Genomic DNA, 27516 nt, shown 5'->3' with positions numbered 1-27516 from the left:
AAAAGACAAAATAAGCCATTGAACCAGAAGAAATTTTGAAGAGCCACAGAAAAGGATGTACCTTTCTTCTTTCTCTGTTTTGTTCACTGTACCTTGATGCAGGCATGTGTCAACTCAGCATCCTCCATGTTAGTGATGTCAGAATGACTATTCTGTCTCCCCTTAACACTACCCTTGTTTCTGCCAAAGTGCCTCCATGCCGTGCAGCAAAGCCTCCCAGCAGTGAGTTTTCTGTGTATATTTTACTAATGAGAGAGATCCATCTTGCTCTGTGTAGGAAATGTGTCCTTATTGCAGGGTCACCACAGATCGTATGCCTTTTGTTAGATCCTGTATTTTTCTGGCTCTAGAGCTCTGTGCACTTAACCTTTTCTAACCAGTGATAAAGTGCCTGTGCTTCCCCTATCAACATGGTGAAAGTGGCATACCCCTAATTGGCATATGTACCTTATCTATCAGTCCTTAGTATATGGCACAAATTATACATGGCATATAAGTTAAATGTCACTAGTGGACTGCAGCACCCATTATGCTGCCGACTACAGTCACAGTGCAAATATAACTGCAGGTCTACAATTTGTAGCTTGGCTGTTGCAGTTTTAAACTGTAAGTTTGACTTGTCAAAAACACTTTGACAGGTCAAAACCTTCGCTTAAATATTTATAAGTCACCCCTACATAGTCTTTATTTGCCCATAAGGCATGGTGCATGGTATTTAAAAGTAGGGGATGTAGGAATTTAATGATAAGCATGTCCTTATATTTAAAAAGCCCCAAATGCTATTTTCACTGTAGCAACGCCCTGAGGTCCATAGGAAATCATTGATAACATTATTAAATTTAATAATAGTAATTGTGGTTGGAAACAGCTAGAACAATAATTAAACAGCTTTTTAACAGCTCTTGAAATTCAATTCAATGGTGAAGTCTGATTTTTGAAAAGGTATTTTCAGAAAGTTACCTTTTATCTGCCTAAAGCCTCTGGAGGCCCATTTCCATTTGCATTCTCACTTCTACCAGCAACCAACCCTACCAAAGCAGCTATGGTTGGCAATTGGATTTTCCCCCTATTAGTTAGAGGTAACCAGGAGTCATTCTCATCCATTAGCTTGTGTCAGACATACATTTGGGACCTCCAGTCACCCACTTCAGAATACTCCTAGACCTGAATGAGAAGAGGACAGAATCTACTGTCTGCAAACTGAGAAGAGGCCTGAAAAAACTAGACCTGCCCCCTGCTGTACCTAGGGCAAATAAGTGGATTTCAAAGGTAATAAATCTGACCTCCTGTTAAATCTAAAGGAATAAAACAAGCTACAAAAGGCCTTTGCCTGCCACTGTCCAGCTGACCAGTGGCGACTGGTCATGTACCAGACCTGTGGTTTGGCCTTTGACTGATACCCTGTGAGTCTCTTAGGCCCTGATTTATACTTTTTGGTGCAAAACTGCACTAATGCAGTTTTGCACCAAAAAGTTTAGGACCGGCTTGCACCATATCTGCGCACCAGCCTGGCACCATATTTATGGAATGGAGCAAGCCGGTGCAAAGGGTAGGCTAGCTTAAATAAAAAATGAGGTTAGTCGGGTGGGGCTGGCGATATGGAAGAAGGGGGTTTTGCACCAAAAAATGACGTTAGGTAGTTTAGAGTAAAAAAAATGACTCTAGCCTGCCTAGATTAATCTTCTGACGCAAGACCATCCATACTACATGACTTCTGTCTTAGAAAAGACAGGAGTCATGCCCACCTCGCCAATGGCCAGCACAGGGCACTAGGGTACCATGGACATGGCCATTGCACCCAGTGCCATGTAAGGGGACCCTGAAGGCACTTTAAAAAAATAATAATACTTGCCTAGGATGGGGTCCCCATCCTCCGCTGTCCCTCTGGTGTGGGTTTCCCTGGGGCCTGAGGAGGGCACCCGTGGGCTTATTAAATGGTGTTCCAGCATGGAAACAGGCCCACAGGTCCCCTAACACCTGTCCTGACCCAGGTGTTAAAAAATGGTGCATAGCAAGCTTTGCACCATTTTTTGACCTCTCCTCACTCCCATGCGTGATTTTAGCACGGGGGGGGGTAAATATGGCACTAAGGCCATAGTCATTTTTGCACGGGACGCCTACTTTGCATCTCATTGACGCAAAGTAGGTTTCAACATACAAAAAATTACCTTAATTCCATAAGTGTGGTGCTAGACGGGTCTAGCGCCAAAGTATAAATATGGAGTTAGTTTTGCAACTAATTTGTGTAAACAAATGATACAAATTCAGCGCAAAAAAGTATAATATGCCCCTAAGTATCTCCCCTGAGAAGAGTACTCCTGTGGTGTATAGGGACTTAAAGGAATAAGGGCCTTGTTAGATCTGACAGACTTAGGGTGGTCACCACTAACTTTTTGCCTGCCTCTCTTCACTTTTTGGACACTGTTTCTGCAGGTTTTTAGACTCTGCGCACTTTACCACTGCTAACCAGTGCTAAAGTGCATATGCTCTCTCCCTTTAAACATGGTAACATTGGATCACACCCAATTGGACTATTTAATTTACTTATAAGTCCCTAGCAGAGTGCACTATATTTGCCCAGGGCCTGTAGATTAAATGCTACTAGGGGGCCTGCAGCACTGATTGTGCCACCCACTTAAGTAGCCCCTTAACCTTATCTCAGGCCTGCCATTGGAAGGCCTGTGTGTGCAGTTTCACTGCCAATTCGACTTGGCATTTAAAAGTACTTGCCAAGCCTAAAACTCCTCTTTTCCTACATATAAGACACCCCTAAGGTATGCCGTAGGTAACCCATACGGCAGGGTGCTGTGTAGGCAAAAGGCAGGACATGTACCTATGTAGTTTACATGTCCTGGTAGTGTAAAACTCCTAAATTCATTTTCACACTGCTGTGAGGCCTGCTCCCTTCATAGGCTAACATTGGGGCTGCCCTCATACATTGTTTGAGTGGTAGCTGCTGATCTGAAAGGAGTAGGAAGGTCATATTTAGTATGGCCAGAATGGTGATAGAAAATCATGCTGACTGGTGAAGTTGGATTTAATATTTCTATTTTAGAAATGCCACTTTTAGAAAGTGACCATTTATCTGCACTTAAATCTTTCTGTACCTTATAATCCACGTCTGGCTGAGTTTAGTTGACAGCTCCTTGTACATTCACTCAGACACACCCCAAACACAGGATACTCAGCCTCACTTGCATACATCTGCATTTTGAATGGGTCTTCCTGGGCTGGGAGGGTGGAGGGCCTGGTCTCACACAAAGGACTGCCACACCCCCTACAGGGACCCTGGCAGACAGGATTGAACTGAAAGGGGACCTGGTGCACTTCTAAGCCACTCTTTGAAGTCACCCCCCACTTCAAAGGCACATTTGGGTATATAAACAGGGCCTCTGCCCATTCCAACTCAGACACTTCCTGGAGAAGAAACCTGTAATAAAAACCTGCATCCTGCCAAGAAGAACTGCCTGGCTGCCCAAAGGACTCACCTGACTGCTTTCTGTAAAGGACTGCCGCCTTGCTGTTGCCCTGCTGCCTTGCTGCTCTCTGGCTGTGGTGAAGAAGTGCTCTCCAAGGGCTTGGATAAAGCTTGCCTCCTGTTCCCTGAAGTCTCAGGACCAAAAAGACTTCATCTCTTCAAGAAGGACTCCTTGTGCGGCGAAATCCGACGCACAGCCTGCCAGAAACAACGCCAAATGGGAACGACGCAGCCTGACTTTGCAACGAGAAAATTGATGCAATGCCAGTGTAGCGACCAGAAATTTGACGCGCGGCCCACTGGATCAACGCATAGCCGAGCTGGAACGACGCAGCCCGACTTCCAAAGAAGAATCGACGCAGCACCTGCTGTGCGGTAGAAAATTCAACGCAATGCCCACTGGATCGACGCAGCTCCTGTGACTTCATCCTGCCGGCACAGGAAATCCACACACCGTCCCCGGGGCGTCTGAAAACCACAAAACCTGAAGAGGATCCACGCCGAGCGCCGGAAATCGATGCACAGCGGTCCCTGCGCGGAAACTAAACGACGCATTGCCGTGTGCGGCCCGAGAAATCGACGCACACCCCTTTGTTTCCACGCATCTCCTCCTCTGCGGCCCTTTGCAGTGATTTTTTCACGCGAACCAGGTACTTTGTGCTTGAAAGAGTCCTTGCTTCTAAAAGATTTAAGACACTTTATATCACTTTTCAGTGATATTCTTACATCTACTTATTGCATCTTTGATCGTTTTGACCTGCATTTATCCAGATAAATATTATATATTTTTCTAAACACTGTGTGGTGTATTTTTTGTGGTGCTGTATGGTGGTATTGTATGATTTATTGCACAAATACTTTACACATTGCCTTCTAAGTTAAGCCTGACTGCTCAGTGCCAAGCTACCAGAGGGTGGGCACAGGATAATTTGGATTGTGTGAGACTTACCCTGACTAGAGTGAGGGTCCTTGCTTGGACAGGGGGTAACTTGACTGCCAACCAAAGACCCCATTTCTAACAGGTCTGATTTAGACCTTAGCGGTCTTACCGCCATGCCGCGTTGGCGATGAGCCTGAAAAGACCGTCACATTGGCAGTCTCACCCCAGCTAATTTTAGATGCATTGTGGTTAAGCCAAAGACCGCCATGACAGAGTGTACTCCTTTGAGCCAGCTGCATCCCGCAGCCGACACACCAGACTCCAGTGCCAACGATTAGCACTCCATCACTGCCCTGACGGTGGCATCTAACTAAGCCTATTTAGATTACACAGTTGTGCTGATGGTGTGTCAGTGGCAGGCCCATGATGGCGGAAGTCCATCACAGGACCAATTCAGTACAGTACCATGGCTGTGGCCATTGGTTAGATGCTAGTAACACACACCTATTGTAAATTGGACATTTGTGAATATCTGCAAAACACACTATAAAACACTGTCCATTTCAACCATGATCGTTTGCCATTCCACTGCAGAAGACCAGACAGTCAGCCAAGTCCACAGCATAGGAGACAAGTTTTTTATTCTGTTTACCACTCCTACTGTGTTATTTTTTTGTTCAATCAAATTGTTTTACAGTACCCTTTATGTTTTGAGCACTAGTTTTGTTTAGATATATATCACAATGGCAGGGAGAAAAAAGTCCCCATTTCACAGAGGGGGAATTGTCTGTCATGATGAATGAAATCATTAGAGTGGAGCCACAATTGTTTGGAGCACAAGTCCAAAATACTACCATTTCCCAGAAAAGGCAAATGTGGACCAGAATAGTTGACAGGGTGAATGCAGTAGCTAACAACCTGTGCACACAGGAGGAGATTAAGAAGAGGTGGAATGACCTGCAGGGGAAGGTTCGTCCACTGGCCTACAAGCGTCACCTGGAGTCCCAGAGGACTGATGGTAGTTCTCCTATCCCCCCATTACAACTCTTTACTTGGGAGGAGAAGGTCTTGGAAATCCTCCATCCTGAAGGCTTGACTTGAGTCCCTGGTGAAGTGCAGGCTGGTTGGTCAGGCCTATGTGTGTCTCCCTAACCACCAATGGAGTCCTGCCTTGAAGGTAGATTTTTAGAGTGATGCAACAATCTTAGCAGCATAGATATAGCTAATTTTGACTAAACAATATCTTTTGTGACATACACATTTCCAGCAGCCTGGGTGTTGCTCTCCTTCTAACATAATGCAATAAGGATGGTCAGATTGTGTGTAGTTCCCCATGGAGCATCTCTTGCATGGGCTCTGCCCATTACTGTGTATCAAGGTATGATGTTGTGCTTCCAAAAACAGGTACACAACTACACCCCTTTTCACAGGAGACTATGGTGTTCCTAAGTTGTATTGTCTCCTTGTCATATTATATCCATGTGTGGGTACCATGTTTTCATCTCTTAGATAGTCTTTGAAAGTGATGTGTGTAACTTATTTTTCAAACAAGTACTGTCCATGTTGGCAACAGATGACTACAACTACCATGATACACTGTTATTTGTTCTGAAAAACAATAGTGGGATATAATGATGTTACACTGTTCTTTACTTCCATATGCATACACGTTTAAAAAACAAGTGCATTTGTCAGTCACCATGTCATGTTATGGATTAAAATATCACTTCTTGTGTATTACAACCATGTTGACACCTGCTCTTAGACAATGAGTAATGTAAGCATTTTCACCAATTCAATGAAGCTGTTAAATCCAAGATATTGAAAAATGTGTTGTGGCATGCTGAACAGAATTAGTAGCCACACACAAGTCAATTTTCACTGTTTGTATGATGACCAATTACAGTATCATGTGTATTATGAACAACTTTGTATCCAATATGTTGCAGCCTACTAGGCCTTAAAATGGTCCAGTACTCCAATCTACTCACCACCGTGCTGGGTTCAATGTCTGTCACATGTACTCTACAAATATGAAATAACAATTTGGTATTTCAGGACATCGCTACAAGGTCAGCACTGGAGTTGTCATCTGAGTAAATCAGTCTGTATGGGTAAGACAATCAAAATAACACAAAGACCTAATCTGTCTATGTCACTCTTTCTAGGTTTTAGGTTGGCCCTTTTGTAGACAAAGACAAGAGAAATGCTCAAACTATTGGGCATATTTCTGAAAAGTGGTGCTCCACCTAGTGCAGCGCCACTTTTCTTGCGCCCTTTGTGCCCCCCTAAAAGCACCATGGTAGAGCCGTATTTAACTTACTGTGCACCACGGCAGTAGTTAGGGTGTCTAGCGTCATAATTTGTGATGCTAGCCCGGTGCTTTGCAGGACTAGCATCACAAATTATTACGCTAATCCTATAAAGCACCCAGAGGCCCATAGTAATCAATAGGAGTCTCTTTTTAACGCCTGCACTTAGCAGGCGTTGAAAAAATGCATATAAAAATGGCACAAAGGAATCTTTTAGATTCCTTTGCGCCTTTGTACAGCCCCCTCAGCAGTGGAACGCCCCCTTGCATATATTATGCCTGGCGCAGGCAGAATGTGGCACAAGGGGTTACAAAGTGGCGCAATGCAAGCATTGCACCACTTTGTAAAAATGACGCATGGGAAATGTCACCTTAACACCACATTTGCGTTGAAATAAATGCAGAAATGTGCCCAAGGTGGCAATAGAGGCTCATAAATATGACTCTACATTTTATTCACATATCCTCTATTCTTCACAGGTCCAACCATCCGACCCATTGCACCATCATCTGCCAGCCAAGACACCTCCACTCCAGCCTAGGATCAAGCTTTCAGTGAGGTGATGATGATGAGGAGCAAGCTGATCCATCTGGTCTGTTTGGCATCAAAGCTCCAGTGAGTCAAACCCAGTCCACAACTACACCTCCCACCCCAGCTGCAACAAGACCTCAGCGTGAGGACCCCTCCAGTACCTGTGCACCGAGAATCAGCACACCAATCTTGTGTCCCCCCGCCCTGGCTACTGTTGTGCCACCAACAACTCAGCCTCCAGTTCTGCCAGGACACAGTGGTTTAAGGCACACTTCAAGGGCACGAGCTAGTGGGGGTAGGGAATCTGAGGGCCAGCCAAGGAAAGACACTGGTGTTTTAGTTAGCCAGAACACCCTTGACCCTTGACTAATGGCCCGTATCCTTGCGGTGGCTTACCCGGAGCTTGATGGGCACTTGAGGGCCCAACAGCAGCAACAAGGGGGTAAGTCACTGTCTGTAGATAATTTTGTGGTTTAACCTCTTTACATTCCAGCTATGTTATATGCCATCAACTTTGAGGAAGACACAAAGGCCATGATGATTTCCGGAGATGTGAGTTGATCAGACTGTGTTTGATGCTGTGTGTGATGTATGTCTTTGTGCTGTAGCATGCTACTAGATTCCTCCTCACAAGACAATTACTGTTGTGGGCAGACACATGGGTGCATGCAAGCAAAGGGATTGCCAGCGTTTTCACAATGGCACCAGGGACAGTTTCACAAACCATGCCCCCATGTCATGATTGGGTTAGGTGTGATAGTACGTCACAAATGCCTGTAGTGAATGTAGGCTTCATTACTGTTGACTTTGGTAAACTGCACAGTTATGAAGCAGCTGATATATCAGATTTGACATTGCTAGGTTGGTGCTGTGAGAATGTGCATCGTCACCGAAAATGTTGATATTCTTTGTACAGTGGCATTATTCCTTATCTGACACGTTTGAAAGCAGTTTCTCCAGAAAACGTATGGTACTTTATATAGACAGTATCTGGTGGACTTGAGTCCTTAATCCTTCACAAATCTGCATGTAAGCCAGTCTGTGTGTTGCAAACATGAATTTCTATGTCAAACTGTATTGTAAGCAACAAACAAAAAGTTATTTTGGGTACATTCTTGAACACACCTTTACGAACAAATTTCTATTTATGACTGTTGAGAATGTTTGTGGAGGTATCCATTACCATGTAGGAAGTACGTACAAAATCGGTGCATTATACTTATAGGTTGAGATCTGTTCTGCTACATTTTCAGGCTTAAACATTGCGCACTTCAGCATTGCGTAACAGTGTGGTGGTGTTTACACAAATTATGGAGCCATGCACACGTTCATTGTTACTGTGCAGCTACAACTCCAAGTGCAACAGGAATGCCCTGACTTTCCTCCTTTTCTGGTGATGACAGGGTTGATTTCTATCTTGTACCTGGCCCAGGAGAAATGGGAGAACTAGTAGCAGGGGGTTCATGGTGACAGGAGACATGGAAAGCATTCAAAAGGTGAGTTTCGTGTTTATGTAGCTGCCAATCTGCCAACTAAGATGTGGAGGTTTAGCTGCCACAGTTGCATCGGGAGGACTGCACATCATGATTGGCTCAGTGGTAACAGGGGCTGGAGTCCCACCGCCAGCCACTTTTGCCTATGGTGCCATAGACATCGGAGAAGATCCTTGGCGGTGATGGCGGCCCACCGGCGGTCTTTCGCATATGCTCCCACTGACATCTAAACAGGGTGGGTGGACCGTTACGGTGGCAGACAGGTTTCCCGTCGAAAAGTCGACAGCGGGAATGTTCCTGCCAACATCTAAATCAAGGCCTAAATTCAGAAGGTAAAATCTCTGAACAGGACAAACCTTGTCTGTGTATCTAACCCGAGCTCCATCATAATCAGTATCAAGATGCGCCTGAGTTCAAATCTACACCGACCATTCACTTTCACAGCCACTGTATGCTTCTTGGCTATTGCTACTTAAAACTAGTAAAAAATCATATCTCCAGTTTCCCTTGTTGTTTTTTTGCATATTGGTTGGTGGCATTTTGTTTATTAAATGTTACTCTGCTTTTCTAATTTGGTTTGGCATTTTTATTGTTTTGCATTCAACTTTATTGCTGTTTTAGTACTGCAAAAATTCTTTACATATAGCCCTAAGTTAATAATGTATGCTCAGTGCATAGATACCTGGTGGCCATGCACAGGTTCATTTAATGACTTTAAGGGTTCACCCTGACAAGGGGTGTAATTATTTCCTGAGGTGGGTAGCCAGTCACCCCAAATAAGGATTACATTTCTTTCACTCAAAATCAACCAAACCAAAACAGAGAGCAATGAATATTGCATTGAACATAAACATTGTATTTTGCGTTTGGTAGTTCAATTAGCATATTTGTGCGATGAATAAAATAATTGCTTCTTTTAGAAAACACCTGGCTTTCTTGCACATAGGAGACTGATGGCCTCTATTTGACCTTCATTTAGTACATGAGGCTGTCACCCCATTTCAGGGTGATCAACTACTACATCCTGGTTGATATATCACTGTGCTAAAATGTTGTATGCATAATATTGTTTACCACTACATCATCACAGTAAGTTTAGGTTAAGTTTAGAATAGTAATGGGAAGATTTAAGAGACCCTAACGCCTCCTTATGCCACATTAGCATAATTTGTTTTTAACACTAATGTGGGCCAAAGAGGCCAAAATAGCCGTGTTGAATTTACACCAGGCATAATGTATGCAAAGAGGGTGTCCCCCGTTGGTGAGTTTTAAAAAATGGAGCAACGATATTTAAGAGATTTCTTTGCATCATTTTTTCGGCACTTTTAAAGCCTGCTGAGAACAGGCATTAAAAGGAGGCTCCCATTGGTTTCATTGGGCCTCTGGGTACTTTGCAGGATTAGTGTCAGCGCCAAACTAGCATAAAAAAGTTCTGACGCTAGTTCCCTAACTGCCTCCATGGTGTCCTGTATATTAAATACGGCCCACACATGGCGGTGTTAGGAGCGCGCTAAGGGGCGCAAGAAAAGTGACGCTGCATTGGGTGCAGCACCACTTTTCATAAATCTGCCCTGAAGTATATACTAACTTGAGTATAAGCTGGTAGTCGAAAATATGTATGAGGTTTTTTAAAGTCGATATTTCCTCCATATATGGGGACATATAAATATTTGGGACCGTCCAGTGTCACGGCAGCTGCTGTGTAGGGTTTATAATTCACCTGCATCCTCAGACTTAACAGCTGGTGATGAGAGGGCCAGATGTTCCTGGCCCTCATTCCCAGACTTGGCAGAAGGTGTTGCACTTCTGGTAATGAGGAAGCACATGCATCTCAGCCAGGACCAGCTCTAGCGCTGGGGGCACCTGGTGCGACAGTGTTTTTTGGCACCCCCTTCTCCTCCAATTACCTCCTTCTCCATGAATTCCCTTACTACCACTCTCCAACAGTGCCCCCACCTCCCCATTGCCCCCCTCTGTGAAAGATTTCATTTCTTTTTAAAGCGGGTCTCATAGTTCACTCACACTCAGTTTTGTGATCTGCACGTTACACGTTGTCTGCAGCAGGGACATTATCCCTCTGCCCCACCTTATGATGAGTAAAAACTGCCACGAGACAAAAGATCTCCCCAGCAGTGACATTAATCACCAGTGTTATCAGCATTTTTATTGTTGCCTGAAAACCTCTGGACACACGAGGACGTTCACGTGCTTTTAAACCTATGTTATTTTAAACACAGCACCACCCACCAAAGTCAACGCCAGATGCGGCTGCACCGGTCGTCCCACCGGCCCTGATCTCAGTCTTTGCTGTAACATCTTTCAGCAGTAACTGTTTCTGTTGCACAAGGCACCGTCATTGCTGCGGCCGTGATGCAGTCTGTGGCTGCAGCGCATGAATAACTTCTTCGCACAAACATTGTGCAGGGTTGAGTTGTGAAGGAATCCTCAGTGCTGACTTCTGTTGGTGAGGCGGTGGCTGTAAATTTCAAGTGCCAGCACTTGTGTGTCCACTTACCACTTCTGCCTGAGAAGGGTCAAAGGAAAGGTGGATGAGCCCCTAGACACTTTCTGTGTATACCTGAGCCACGTTCTACATGAGGCAGTTACACCCCTGCTGCGCATCTTCCAAAGTACTGGGGTATTGCGCAGGCTGATTTCCCTGCTATTCCAATGGCACCCTCACCAAAGGCTGATTCCTGCAAATACGACAAGATGCCAATAATGCACATCTTGATGGCCAATTTACGGCATTCTAGAAATTCTATCCTACCTGGCAGAAGTGTGCAACACAGGGAGTTCAGGACAGAGAATTACCATGTGGAAATTGCAGAAGCGAAAATGTCTCTCAGGTTGAGTTCCCAAACAAGGGCATGTTCTGTACAAGTGGAAAGTTTAATCATTGCAGTGCCCAGCACAGGATGCCAGACCTGGGCTTCCTGAATGGTCTAGATCTAGAAAGTAAAAAAACATATTGCTCAGACACAAAGTATCTGACTTGGAGGAAAGGGAACCTGATGTCTTCAAGGTTTCAAAGGTGAGCTCAGGGATGGCAAATGCTGGTAGACACAGGTTCCTCAGTGAATGTTACAGCCAAAGCACCACTGAAGGCCAAGGCCTACAATACAAGAGACAAGCATGAAAAGGATGCACATATGATATGTTGGATGCCCTTGCCACTCACGAATCAGCACATTCGCGTGCGACAGGAGTGAGTGTAGTAGATTGCTCATTTGATAACTTGGAGGTTAACAGGGTGACAGAAGGCTCTGCGTTCTGACTAATGCATTCAAGCCATCGTCGTGAGACACTACATATACTATAAGATGGAAACAGTGAAAAAGGAACAAAAATGCTCAGCGCAGCACGTATAATCAAGGAAGTTTAAAGCCCAACACTGTGAGTCTCTCCCCATAGTGCTTCCTGGAAGCCCAAACAGCCTGATGAGGTATGTTCCACCTGGACATGCACATTGCCCAATGAATGAACACCTTCCAACAATGATGCTAGTTTGCAACAGACTGGACCTAACTAGCCTGCTGGCCTTGCTGAAGACAGAGTCAACGAGTCATATCCAAATTCACGCTACATTGCAATTGATGGAAATGGCCCTTTTTGCAGGGTTATCCCTAAACTTTTTGCCTCCTTCCTCCTATTTTTTTCTAACCAGTTTTTCTTGGTTTTCGGACTCTGGACACTTTACCACTGCTAACCAGTGCTATGCTCTCTGTGTAAATTGTATTGTTGTTGATTGGTTTATCCATGATTGGCATATTTGATTTACTAGTAAGTTTATAGTAAAGTGCACTAGAGGTGCCCAGGGCCTGTAACTCAAATGCTACTAGTGGGCCTGCAGCACTGATTGTGCCACCCACATAAGTAGCCCTGTGAACTTGTCTCAGACCTGCCACTGCAGTGTCTGTGTGTGCAGTTTTAAACTGCCAATTCGACCTGGTAAGTGCACCCACTTGCCAGGCCTAAACCTTCCCTTTTTATACATGTAATGCATCCCTAAGGTAGGCCCTAGGTAGCCCTATGGGCCGGGTACAGTGTATGTTAAAGGTGAAACATGTACTAATGTGTTTTACATGTCCTAACAGTGAAATACTGCCAATTCGGTTTTCACTGTGTAAGGCCTATCTCTCTCAAAGGTTAACATGGGGGGCTGCCTTTAAACATTCTTGAAATGTAGATTCCCTTTGAGAGCAGATATAAATTTGGAGTTTGGGGTCTCTGAACTTACAATTTAAAAATACATCTTTTAGTGAAGTTGTTTTTTAGATTGTTAGTTTGCAAATGCCACTTTTAGAAAGTAGGCGTTTTCTTTCTTAAACCATTCTGTGACTCTGCCTGTTTATGCATTCCCTGTCTGGGTCAGTTTGACAGTTGGGCTGTTTACACCTCTCCTCCAGACAGTGACACAAAGGGAGCTGGGGTGTAGCCTGCATATTCTGATGAGATATCCGGGCTAGGGTGGAGGGAGGACTGGTCACTTACACCGGAAAGGAGTGTGCCTGCCCTCACCCAATGCAGTCTCCAACCCCCTGATGTGTGTCTGGGGCCTGTCCTGGACAAGGAAGGATTTTGCGAACAACTGAGACTTTCCTTTGAAGTTTGCCAAGGAGAAGAGCTAAAGAGCTGGAGAAGGAGTACTGCCCCTTTGCTGTGTTGCTTTGCTGGGTTGGCCTGCAGTTGCTATTTCTACCTAAAGAGAGAGTGAAGGGCGAGCTTTGCTGTGTGTCCTGCTTGAGAAAGTTCTCCAAGGGCTTGGAGTGGAGCTTGCCTCCTGTTGGAAGTCTCAAGGATATCAAAGACTTCAGTTTCATCTGCTTACATCACTGGGAACTGAGTGTTTTGTGCTGTTCAAGAAGAAAAACCACTGTGACGCCACCAACGACGCCTCTGGCCTGCACTGTGACTTGCTGATGCCGCACAGAGTTGCACTGCCCCGCTTCACACCGCAACCCCAGTCTCACTGACACCCCCATCTGATATTGCCACCGAGCCACTGTTTGCACCTTGGCCTCTGGGCCACGCACTCCGGCATCGCCTTCCTCACACCGCAGCCTGGGCATCCCCGACGACGGCACTCCTGCTGACACCGGCACTGCTGCCTGCACCATGGCCTGTGGACATCGCTCGTGAGGTACACGAAGCACGGTCCTGCACCGTAGCCCCGGTCCTCCGACGGCAGCATCATTGGCTCCAGTGTCACACCCCTGTCTGCACCGCGACCCTTGGACGCCGCACAGAGCTTGTCCCGCGCCGCACCGCCGACTTGAGCCTACCGATGACAGAGCTTCACAGCAATGTCACCGCTGCCTGCACGTGACCTAGTGACACCGCATGTTGCAACGCCCCGCTTCACACCGCAGCCCTGGTCTCACTGACACTGCTGGATGCTGCCACTGAGCCGCTGCCTGCACCGTGACCTGTGGGCACCGCATGTCGCATTGTCCCGCTTCGCACCACAGCCCCAACGTCATCCCCGCCAGCTCTCCTGACTTCATCAGCCCAGAGTTCGATTTGCAACGCATGTGACTTCAGGTACCCGACGACCCCCGCACCAACTCCAGAACCGACACTGCGACACCAGCGACGCAGCTCTCTGGAGCTTATTGTGAAGATCATGACACCCTGCAATTCCAAGGTACTGTTTGCGGGTCTTCCCGACACCATAGCTGGCATGCGACGCCGCAGCCGGGCTGAACTGTTGGTTTTGTTGATCACGATGCCATGATAGCCCCAGGTGGAGCTATCAACTTCAAGGAACAGGTATTTTTAAGTTAAGTATTGCAAAATCCTTATCTTTATTACTGTATGTTGGATTTTTATCATTTTTGGTCTTGTTTTACACAGTTTAATATTGGCTATTTTTCTTAAATTGGTGTGGTGTCCTTTTGTAGTGTTTTCACTGTGTCACTGTGTGTTATGTGCAAATGCTCTACACACTGCTCCTGAGATAAGCCTGACTGCTCGTGCCAAGCTACCAAGGGGGTGAACGGGGGCTATCTGAGCAGGTATCTCCCTTATCCTGACTAGAGTGAGGGCCCCTACTTGGACAGGGTGTAAACCAACTGCCAACTAGAGACCCCATTTCTAACAGCAACCTTCTCCATAACTGTTCGAGAATACAAGCTAAGAAATCTTGATGGTGGTCACAAGTGCAGCAAAATAAATAAAAAGTGTAATCACAAATAGATGTGCAAATAATCCAGTGTTGAAGTTATAAAATGTAGGTGCTGACTAGTAATGGATTGCCTCAATACAAACTGAGTTTAAACTATAAACCCGATCCAACGGAGCTGGTGATATGAAAAGTATAGTGATCCATGTCATGAGTATGAAAGGAGAGTGGAAATAACAGGTAAATCGTCATACTTCATGCGATTTATTCTAATGCAAACTAAGGCCCAGATTTAAAAGAAAAAGATGGAGCACAGTGCTGCGCCAAAATTGGCAGTGCAGCCTCCTTCATTTTCACAACGCAAGGATGCGCTGTATTTATTAGAATATGGTGTACCCCTGTGTTGCCCCCTGCGCCGGTGCTAAATTTGCTGGCGAGCGCCAATGCAGCCACCCTTGCGCCATAGTGCAAGGATAGTTGCGTTGAGGGGGAGATTGTTTTTGTGCAGGAAGGGACACCTTCCTACACGAAAACAATCTTAAATGGTGATTTTCTCTTTCTATATGTGCTGCAGAAGGAGCAAAAAAACCGAGGAGAAATACAAATATTTCTCCTCTTTGTGCATGCTCACGCCACCCCTAGGGTGGCATTAGATTTTGGCACAGCCACAGGTTTACGAAAACTCATAAATCTGGGGCAGCGTCAAATTGCATTGGGTGTTGCTGTGGCACGTCCACAGCAACACCCATTGCACGCCCCTACCACGCAAAGTGCTGCGTGTGAAAACGCCACCTTGTAACACAGCGCAGTGCATAATGCCACCGGAGCGTCACTAAAAGTGACGCTTCTGTGGCATTAGGGCCTTTTAAATCTGGCCCTAAATACCTTAGCAATGTGGATAGTAATCTGGAATGCCTAATGCCACCCAGACCTGTTTGTTTAGTAGGGAATAGCACCTTCATTTGACCTACCTACAGAGTGCTATGGCTTTCTGCCAACCCTCTTGTCATCAAAGCACACAAATACAGAGTGAGTGGACTTTGGGTGCCCCTCCTTTAGCCATTGACAGCTTTGGGTCTGCATCCTTCAGTCATTACATCATTAAAGTATTTACATTTGGATCAGCGCACTGAAGAAAGCTGCATGTTTACGTTTGTCTACAAGTAAAGAAGGATGCAGCTGTATTGAGACGGAAAATGTCCTCTGTATGGCTTGGAGAGTGTGCATCCCTGCTTTGAGTTCATCAAAGCACACTAGAGATTGTTATCACACCTCAGCTCACACAACAATTATGCATGTGCACAAGAGGCATTTTTAGTGACAAGGACTGAGACCGAGCTCAGGGTTCTGTGGTCTTGGTGGGCACACCAAGTGTATCTACTGTCAGTACGCCATTCAGGAGAGGATGGACATCGGTGGCTGTGAAGATTAGCAAGGCTGGTTGTCAATACCTACTAGCCTCACCCACTTCTTAGAGTCTTTCTGCAGGCAGCGGGCATGAGCTGTCGCTTGGCAACGACCTATTTTGGCCCTCTATAAAAGGGCTTTAAGCACGACCAATAATTACTATTTGCTGGCATTCTTATCACTCTTCTTTGCTTCTTACTAATTCGGAAACACTTGGAAGATGCCACTTACAGCATGACTTTCTAGTGTTTGTGTGGAGCATGGACAAAGCACAGATTGATTTAGCTTAATGAGTGTATATATATACATATATGGATATTTTTTTGTGTGCATTTTTTTACTGAGTGCAAACTCGACCTGACCGGAAAGTATTGGCACTTTATATGAGCACCAGTTACATTATACAAGTTCACATTAATTTACTTAATGCTGGGCGATTAATCAAATTGCCCAGAATCACAGGATGTTGAGGAAATGATGTGTTTTTTCAGCCAAAGCCCTCTGTTGTCACAACTGTTGAGCAGTTAATACATCATTGTGGGTGGGCTTCAGGCAGTGCTGTTTTCAGTGACCAGCAGTAAACATACTACGCATGCACTTTCACTGATCTTATTACAAATCCAAACATGGAGACTGCAAAGCACTGGCTGAAAAACAACAGGATTGCTGAAAGGCACCCTGTTGATAGGACTAGCTGCATCTATGTGACCTACTCATGTCATGCAGCTAAAAATCTTATCAACAAGACGGCCTATTTGCATGTTCCGCAGTGGCCACTGCTTCTGGTTGCATGACGGAACCAAGCAGTACTTTTTAATGTGTGCTTTTACAATGCGGTTTAAAGAACAAATGAGTCTTTACCATGCATTCCTGAACCACTCAGATCTTTACAACAACTTGCTTTAGGGGGCGCTGGACTTTGAAATAGTATAATTACTATTTCAATTCCAGCCTGCACTACAGTAGGGAAGGTGTTGGACGGAAAATCCAACACCAGTCCAACAGGCCATTCCCTAAAACACGTTGTTGTAAAAACCTGCATGGCTCAGGAATGCGTGGTAAAGATGCATTCGCTGTTGAGACTACGTTGTTAAGGAACTGCGTGGTTTCCATTGCGTAGTAAAGGCTGTTTCCCCTGAGGCTTTGTAACCAACTACACTCCAATCTACCCCACTCCAATCTCCCTGACTCTACCCCACTCCAATTTACCCACTCAACCCTGATCTACCCCACTCCCCCAACCTACACCACACCAATCTATCCCAGTCCACCCTACCCCAATCTAAACCATTCCAATATAATTCATTCTACATCACTCCAGTCTACCCATCTCCATCCAATCTACCCCAATCTACCGCACTCTACCCCCATTCCAACCCGCACTCCCTAATCTACCCCACTCCACTCTACCCCATTCTACCCCAATCAACCCCACCGACTCACTTCTCTACTCTACCCCACTTAATTCTAACCCAATTTACCACACTCCACTCTACCCCAATCTTTCCCACTCGAGTCTACCTCAATATACCACACTCCAATCTACCCAACTCCAGTCTACCCCAGTCAATCCCATTCCAATCTACCCCACTCTACTCCAGTCTACCTCACTCCAATCTACCCTAGTCTACCCCAATCTACCCTCTCCACTCTACCCCACCCCATGTTACCACAATATACCCCACTCTAACCCACTACAACCTTCTCCAATGCACCCCACTTCACTCTACCTCAATCTACCCCATTCAGCTCCACCCCAATCTACCCAACCCCAATCTACCCAACACCAATCTACCCAATCTACCCCTCTCCAACCTACCCCAATGTAACCCAGTGTATCCCATTGCAACCTACCTCACCCTACCCCTCTCCACCCAACTCTACTCTACCCCAATCTACCCTACTCCATTCCACTACAATCTACCCCACCCTACCTCACTCTACCCCACTCCACTCTACCCCAATCTTCCCCAGTCTACCCCACTCCAATCTACCCCACTTTTCTCTACCCCATTACACTCAACCCCAATCTACTCCACTCCAATGTACCCTAATCTACCCCATTCCACTCCACTGCAGTCTGTCCTACCCCACTCTACTGCAATCTATCACAGTCAACCACATTCTATCCCAATCTACCCCTCTCTACCCCACTCCAGTCTACCCCGGTCCACCCCACCCCATTTCACCCTACTCCACCCCACTCCACTCCACTAACTTTTAGCCAATGCTGAAGAGCAGTTACACTAGTGTGCAACATAGCAAAAACACATTACCAAAGCCAATAGCTCTTGCACAGTTGAGACCCATTAGCTTTGTCAATGCTTATTTAAATTGGTTTGTCGGTCCCTGCATTCAGTTTCTGTGCCCATCCATATGGCACATGGATGTTGCATGTGGATACATTACTGCTGTGAGTTGAGGATGTGTGCAGAAAGTGTATGGGTCATTTGGCCACAGTCGCACTTGAATCCATTCTGTGTTTCCAACATCCAAGTGGTGCCTAAGATAGTGGGTTCAAGAAAGTACATCAATATGAATTGCTGAGCTTTCCAAGGCCTTTCCAGGGATCCTTTGTAGTGGGTGAGACTGCTATTTGTACAGGAGAAGAGATAGAGGGCCCTTTGAACCCCAGTGAGTTTCTCCTGACATTTTCTGGTCCATTGTTCACTAGAAGTGCAACCCCATCATGTTAACGGGTAGTTAAGTAGCACAATATCCATTCGTTTTGTACCCTTGATTTTGTGTTTCTCTTCACAGGCAACCTCCCAGCTTCACCCCACCTTCATCCTAGCAGCTTGCAACAAAGACCTTAACTGAACCAGTCTGAGAGCTGACGGCTGAAATCCACCTTTGCCTACAACTTTGTTATAAACAAAATGGACAGAAACTTCCAAGATAGCTCAACCAAAATACCCGGTCTCCCCACAAGTACCAATGAAAAAGTCTATATGCTCGAGGTTTGGAGTAACTGTCTCAGCTTGCCTTGCCAGATTCGAAATTAAAAACCTATGGCTATCAACTAAGACTACAAGGATTGGCTGCTTGGGCCCTGCTTTAATGCAGAATGCTGACCAGCTGCTCAGGAGAGATATTGGAGGTGTGCCTGCATGAGGAAGATGCTGCTCAGAAGGAGAGAGGGTGCAAAAGAGCCAACACGGGATGAGCCAAAGATGTCCTCCTTAATGTAAGGGAAGGTCTTACACCACTCCGTGAAGGTGAGGTCCAGGAGTCCTGAAGAGTCCCCCCAGCAAGGATGGAAATGAGTTCCACAGCAACTGGAGAGTGATATGGCACGTATCTGAGTTCTACTGTAAAGCTGTATGCTCACTTGAAAGATCCAGATTGTAGTCAACAAGCCACCTGAAGGTGGACCTGAGTGCCAAAGGCAACTAAAGATCAATGGAGGGGCCTGCACTATAATATGAGCACTTACCACAAAGTTCAAGAACTGGCACCTAGGTTGTTTGGGTGGTGTGTTTTGTGATTAGGCCCAAGGAAGAACCTAAGCACCGATCCACAAGGACCACAACTCCAACGCAGACTTCACAAGTGGTGCCACCTCCATTTATTTGGTTCAGCACAGCTGCCTGTAGACACAAATAGCACAAAAGTAAGCTGGGTCGGAGCAAAGACACTGCCTGCTGCGCTCCGGAGGTCATGCAGTGCAAACCACTTGGAAAGGCGATGTTTTGTCCAAACATCCAGGCACTGCGTGTGCTGCAAGATGAACAAAACAAACATGCACTAAGGTACTGTACAGCCCAGGAGAATACAACAGCAAGGACATAAAGCCCACATGAATAGGAAAGGAATAAACACAAGAGTTGCCCTTCCTCAAGAACACAGTGCTTCTAGTCCCCAGAAAGTATCAAAGACTGGTCAGAATTTATTGCAGAAAGGGTGCTGTTAGAAGTTGCCCCACTGGCACTGCCAGGCTGTGCTCCCAGTGACCAATGCATTGCATAAGAATATCCAGTATAATCTGTTGCCTTCTGCTACAGGATGTACTTTATTACATTGTTTGTGATTTAGTAAAGTACTCCTGTATTTTCAGACACTAAGCACTAGCTGGACATTGAATTGATATATATCAATTAATTTGTTGAGTTCTGAGTTACTAACTCCACTCCACTTCCCTGAGTAAGCCTTGGACCCAGGACTTTGCTACCATGAAGGGTGAGTGCTAATAGGGTGTTTACTTGGTGCTAAGCTTGGGCTTAGCAGAATGTACAGGCCCAGGACACCAGTGGTAAAAGGATCTGATTGTCACAATCTCAGACCGGTAATCTCTGTCTGCCTTAGGACTCCTGGAAGTTTCCACAAGCTGTTTTTGGTCTGTGACTTCTCAATAGGCTCATTATTAGTACAGTTATGCTGTTATAGAATAACTGTGTTATGTAGTGACAGGCATCGTGCCAACAATTTACAGCCGGAGAAGCTTCAGGAACCGGCACTGGAAGATCGCCGGACAAAGCATGGCTCCACAGAACAATGACAGGAATCTTGGGGGCAGATCTGAGAGCCTCTAGCGCCACAGGAGCATCACTTTTCGTGGCGCTCCTGTGGCGCTAACCACTGCTCCATATTTACAAGGAGGTGTAATGGCACTTTTTGGGGCATTATGCCTCCTTGTAAATATGGGCCCCACCAACGTAGGTTTCTGCATCAGAGGGGCATGCAATGGGTGTTGCAGTGGGTGTTCCATTGCAACATCTATTGCTTTTGAGCTGCCCCAGATTAACGAGTAATCGTAAACCTGTGGCAGCGCCAAAAACTAATGCCACCCCAGGGGTTTTGTTATCATGGCAAAACGAGGAGGAATGCTGTTATTCCTCCTTGTTTTTTGCTTTTTCCATTTGTGCTTCATTCTGCAGCACACATAGAAAGAGCAAAATGCCAGAGGTGATTGTTTATGTGCAGGAAGGTACCGCTTCCTGCACATAAACAATCATTCCAAAATGACGCTTTGGCACTTCTATGTGGGCTACATTTTGCAGCCCACATAGAAGTGCCAAATAGCCATTATAGATTGTTTATGTGCAGGAATGGGCACCTTCCTGCACATAAACAATCTATCCTCTCCACTCAGACACCCTTGAACTATGGTGCAAGGATGCCTGCGTTGGTGCAGGAAGCTTAATCCAGCACCAGCGCAGGAGGAAATGCAGGGGTGCGCCGTATTCCTGTAAATACGGTGCATCCCTGTGTTTCAAAAGTGTCGCAGTGCGGCACTGCTATTTTTGACGCAGCACTATGCTGCGCCACTTTTGAATAAATCAGGGCCATGGTGCCTGCCTTATTACTCTTCGCCTTTTATCTCGGTGTGCACCTGTGCATCTTCCCTCTCTTTTCCATATATTACTGACCAACATTTTGTAGGAAACCTATAGGGTCAGTTTGGGACAGAAAATGGGTCTGAGCACCAAAATAAAAATGCCCCTTCCCCCATTTGTGAATTAGAGGGCTAAAACAGTGGCCCATGTTTGCAAATTGGGTCAGTTTCGAACGAGTAAAGGCACACCGTCTGGAAGACTGCATGGATATTACCTTGCTGCAGGCATTGTTTGTTTTTCTATCAGGAAATCGCCAATAAAATCAGCCTAGGACACCATAAACAGTAAAAATCTATATTCAACTGACATGCTTTTCTTCACTTTGCTGTACATTCTTAGTTGACATACCCATATGCCTTTGCGCATGATATCTGCATGCCCACAATCCTTTGGAACTTAACCCTTACATTTTTGGGTAGTATGAAACAGCACTTCCACGGTGTATGCACAGTCAATAGCCAACTTAAAAGCCTTGATGCCCATCCATACATGCACAAATCCGAGTCTCCTTTGGGTTTTTTAAAGTGCAATCCAATGTGACCCCTCCCTATATCTAATAACTGCTTAAAATACAAAACAGCGGACTTTTCATGAGATTTCATGAGTCACTTCCCCAAACTTTGACTAAATGCTTGTGAGGCAAGATAAGCCTGTTATGTCTTTCCCGCCCATGGGGTTATGAAGTCTTTTACAAGAACAGCACTGAATATTAATACAGCGCACATTAGCCACATTAATTACTGGTTGAGCTTTCCACTCCCTGCTGGTACAATGTTTGACTACTGAAATATGTCCTCGCCAAGAACAGGAAAGTGGCTTTTTTGGGGATTTCGTAAATTTTACCCAGCGTAATAAATTCAAAATAAGGGCAAATAATAACCATAAAAATAGAACTTAAGTGGTAATGTCAAGTTATAGCATTACAGTTCATTGCGATAAATTACCCACAGATTTGTTTTTTTTCATACCAAATGGTGAAGTCAGTCTCTTGAAGTCAGTCCATCCTGACTGAACACCCTGTAGTAAGAACTCCAATAAACACTGATAGTGTCAAATAATTTATAGTTCATAACATGCCGGCAGTGCACCTGGAGAGTTCCTTGAGTAAATCATAGTATCTGTCACTCTGCCTGCCTAGCTCTTTCTTTGTAGACTTTTGTATTTTTTTATATATATATATATATATATATATATATATATATATATATATATATATATATATATATATATGCAAAACAGAAGAGAGAACTCTAGATAGTTTCCAAGTTTAGGTGGAGAGCATCTCCAGTAAGGAGCACCCTGCGACACCAGCAACACTCTAGATTTGCTCAATTCAAATGTCTGTTTTTCTAGCAAAGTTTTTAAGTATAGGATTGGCACAGTGCCATTCAGGCCGAGCTGGAAAGCAACAAAGGGCTAGATTTACGCTGGCCTTGCGCCATTCTAACACCACATTAGTGTAATTGTTTTTACGCCAAAGTGGTGTTGGAAGGTGAAAACGCCACGTCATATTTACAAAGTGGTGCAATGCTTGCATTGCGCCACTTTGTACGCCCTTACTCACATTATGCCTGTGCCAGGCATAATGTATGCAAGGGGGCCATTCTGGCGCTGGCGGGCCATAAAAATGGAGCAAAGGAATCTATGAGATTCCTTTGTGCCATTTCTATCTGTATTTTTTAATGCCTGCTAAGTGCAGGTGTTAAAAAGAGGCTCCCATTGATTACAATAGGCCTATGGGTCGTTTACAGGATTAGCATCAAACGTTTTGATGCTAATCCTGCAGAGTGCCAGACTAGTGGCAAAAATTATGACACTAGTCACCCTAACTACCCCCATGGTGCGCCATATTTTAAATACAGCGCTATTATGATGGTGTTGGGGGGCGCTAAGGGGTGCAGAAAAAGTGGCGCTGCACTAGGTGCATCGGCACTTTTCATAAATCTGCCCCAAAGCCTTTTGACATTTGTACAGAAAAATCTTTAAGCATAGGATTGGCCCAGTGCCATCCTTGAAGAGCTGTAAAATGACAAAAGCCTTTCACCACTTCAGGCACAGTATTACAGCTTTGGACTGGTAAAATACTGTCCAAGCCAATCTGGAATGAACAAAAGCAACCCCTGACACTTTTTTCAATGTCATTACCTCTCTTTAGAGTGGTTTAGCTTCGCCCAGACCACCCAGTATAAATCAAAACAACACCCATTCACGGTTAGAGTGACTCATAATTTTACAAAACAGAAAAGAGAACTCTGGGTAGTTCCCAAGTTTAGGTGGAGATCAGTTCCAGTAAAGAGCACCCTTCCTGAAATAGTGAAATGCTTTTGTCATTTCATAACTCGACAAACATGGCACTGGGCCAGTCCTCTCAGATACAAAATAAAATCCACAGCTACTCATGTTGATCTGCTACAGAATTAGAGCACTGTGCATGGTACAAACATCCACTTATTCCAAGAGTGAGAGTTACTTTCCCAATTAAAATTAGGAAAAAAAAGAAAAAAATGCAGGGTTTAATTTTTAATGTACACCGGGAATAACTGAGGAGCTTTTTGAAACCGAAACTCAGTTTTACAGGTTATGCACGAGCAGCAGAAATGGTGACAAAAATCCTTCTCGCCTTCTTTCTCCGTATCACCGAAAGCCTGCTTGTGACGTGCTCCGCAGCTCAAAGCTTTTAAACCTTTCATTTGGGTGGCGTGGGGAGTATTTACTGGCAATGCGAGAGGCAAGGGCACCACAGGATAAAAGTCGTCCTTACCCTGCTATGACCGTGTAAGCCAGACCGTGGATGTATAGACCCCGCTCACATGAATACAGCCTGCTCAGAAGCTGGGTCGTCGAGGTGGGGGCAGAGGGTCCGTTAACGGTTATTCACCAGACCCAATGCATTTCAAAGGCTCTTCACTCGTGCTTCAAAACTGATTTATACATTTTTAATCAAGTCTGCCTTGTTCTAAATAATGAGGCAGTAAATAAAGCACATCCCTCTAGATGGCGCCAGATGCTGGAGCTGCCATATTTTCTCTTTTCCTGCATGGCATTGGCTCGTGCTTTATGGTATCCGTGAGTCCAGCCCAGGGCCACTGGAACTATGCAGCAGGAGATGGGCAAATTATGCGGCAAGGTTGAGTACATTATGCGGTAAGAAAGCCATATTATGTGGCATAATGCGGTGCATTTTGCGATAATATTGCTTCATTATTTCATCATTTTTAAACTCGGTAACACTGTCTGGGCATTGGCTGCACCTCAGTAGTCCCATTTTGACACCCAAATATAGAACTCAGCAACAGGAAGGTGATCAGTCCAGCTTTGCGAAGGACCTTCCACTCCACGGCAACACATTCCACTGTGTGTATAGTAAGTTTTGATCCGTTTGAGCTAGAAACACATTTTTTTTGGTAAAGTATGCAGATTATGTGGCAGATGATGGATTAAGTCACAAATGTGGCAAATCTTTAATTATGTGAAAATTGCTGCTTCCGCACAATCGCATAATTCCAAATGCCCTGGTCCAGCCTAGGATTTTATAATCAGACCCGCAAAGACATTTGACATGTCTGCTGAGAACAGTGTTTCTGGAGTGGCTGCACATATCTGTGAGGTCATACAGTTTACAGTACGAATTTGAGCCATCACACCCTGCACTAGCAGATGTTTGGAATATGTGGCAATGCGACATCCCTAACCTTAACAATTAGTAATTACAAACAAGTATTGATGCAATACTCTTATAAGCACAGTCTGACTTAAGTTGACACCTCTAATAAGAAAATAACTGCAGGTTATAGAGACTTAAATGCTCTCACCCTATTATATAATGGGCTTTACTATGCAAATTAAGTTCTGAAATCACTCTCATTAATGAATATGATGCTGTTTTTTGAGATGTAAAGTTTGGCTCCACTCACATCTATGCCAGGGATTCATTATTCCACTGCCGCCCTGTTTGTGCCTATCATCCATTGGACAAAGATAAGGGTCACATTAGACTTTGTAATTAATAAAAAAAAAAATTATAGCGCCGGCTTCTCCAACAAGCAGCTTGTGAGCTACTGGTAGCTCTCCGGCTACCTGTAAGGAGCTCTCCTGTGTGTCGCTCAGCCTACTAAATTAAGGGTGCTTGCATGCTGGAATTAATATATGCATAACAAATTTTAAAAGCATGTTTTTGAGACGAAAATGTGTGTATTGTCAGGGGTCATAAGCTGATGTTTGGAGGAAAACATTTGAATATCCAGTTGAATTTCGAATTCAACAATTCCAGTCATTGACTTGGGTTACGATAAACATTATTATTTCAGCCGCAGGATATCTATCAGGATGAATGTGTACTTTACAAATACACATTATTTTATGTTATATTTAAAGTTGATCTTCCATGCAGAGTTGTAGAGACTTATTACAGACTTGGTGCACTACAGCTAATATTGTTTTGTATTACCGATGTAGAGGCATTCCAAATTGATAAGGCCTTTGTAGGTTTTGCCTGCACAGCGGGGTGCACTGTGCTAGTGAAATCTCTTGTAAAGAAAAAAATATCTTAGAAGGGGCATAGAGCTGCTCATTAGTTACATTTAATAACTATTGGTTGGCTCCCATGTCATTCTTGTTCCTTGTTTCCTATTGGTCAGCGTCTCTTCTTGGACCTGAAGTCTTCATTCCTGTCATGCAGCATGGACCAAGTACACCTTCCTGTGGCCAGTGTTTTTCCACTGGCTGCAGGCTAGTGCAGATACTCTTTTTCTTATTTACTTTTCGCCATGCACTCTTGAAGAATGCATGCATCTTCCTTACCTTGTCTTCTTCCCCTTCCATCCTATCACTCTACGTGGTGGCCTCCCACTGTCACATGATCTTTTTGACCCGTCCTCTTTCTGCTGTCCATTCTTTTTAAATCACCCCCATTGTTGTTCTCTTCACCCACCCTACCGCCTTCCTCTTGCTACACATTTGTTGTTCCCCACCATCCCCCCTCTTGTTGCTTCCCAGCCACAACCGCTGATGCAGTTTTGAGACATAATCCACAGCAGCATGGGCTCCTGTGCAACAAGGCTTAATAAATAAAAAGAATACACTATTGCATAGTTAACACTAGCTATGAGTTTATTTACTTTAAGCCATGTTGTACAGCAGCCTACGCTGCTTTGCAACATCTTTAAAAAACAATGATAATGTAAATAGTTCTCTCATAGGCAAAACCTATTGGCTTTGCCAATGTTTGTTTGCATTGATGCTGTTGACCCTGTCTGATACACCTGGGTGATCACTGCTGATAATCTTGCTAGAGTGACTGCTAATGTAATCTTGTATGATATGGGCACTAGTACAACACTGATATTAGTAGCTCGCGTTAATTTTCACTGAACCTAAGTAGCTCATACTACAGAAAATGTTGGAGTCCCCTGGTAACGTGCCTCTGCAAACTGACTCACCCATACTTGCTTCCAGGTTAGAGAAGTGGGTTCACAAGCTGTTCAGAGAAGGTGTAGTTCTAGGTTTTTCTTTCTGAAGGAGAGAGATGTCGTTTCGGGGCCCATGCCATCTGATGGAGCGAAAATTTCAGTAGCCAGGATCGCTGTATTTTGAATTGCAAAGATGCGGGGAAGGGTTTTATTGGAAATAAGAATGAGAATCTGGTGAAAATGTAGCTTGTCTTGTAAAGATGATAAAACAATAGGGCTTTTATAGTTCACAGAAGAGGACTAAGTACCCACATTTGTCATTAAGGGTCTGATTACAACTTTGGAGGACGGTGTTAATCCATCCCAAATGTGACGGATATACCACCTACCGTATTACGAGTTCCATAGGATATAATGGACTCGTAATACGGTAGGTGGTATATCCGTCACATTTGGGACGGATTAACACCATCCTCCAAAGTTGTAATCAGGCCCTAAATGTTTTCTTAGGAAGCATGCTTTCCAAAACTTTAAAACTTTGCATATG

This window comes from Pleurodeles waltl, chromosome 3_1 (genome assembly GCF_031143425.1).
Source record: "Pleurodeles waltl isolate 20211129_DDA chromosome 3_1, aPleWal1.hap1.20221129, whole genome shotgun sequence".
In the NCBI taxonomy this organism is placed as follows: domain Eukaryota; kingdom Metazoa; phylum Chordata; class Amphibia; order Caudata; family Salamandridae; genus Pleurodeles; species Pleurodeles waltl.
Note: the sequence above shows the minus strand (reverse complement) of the source record.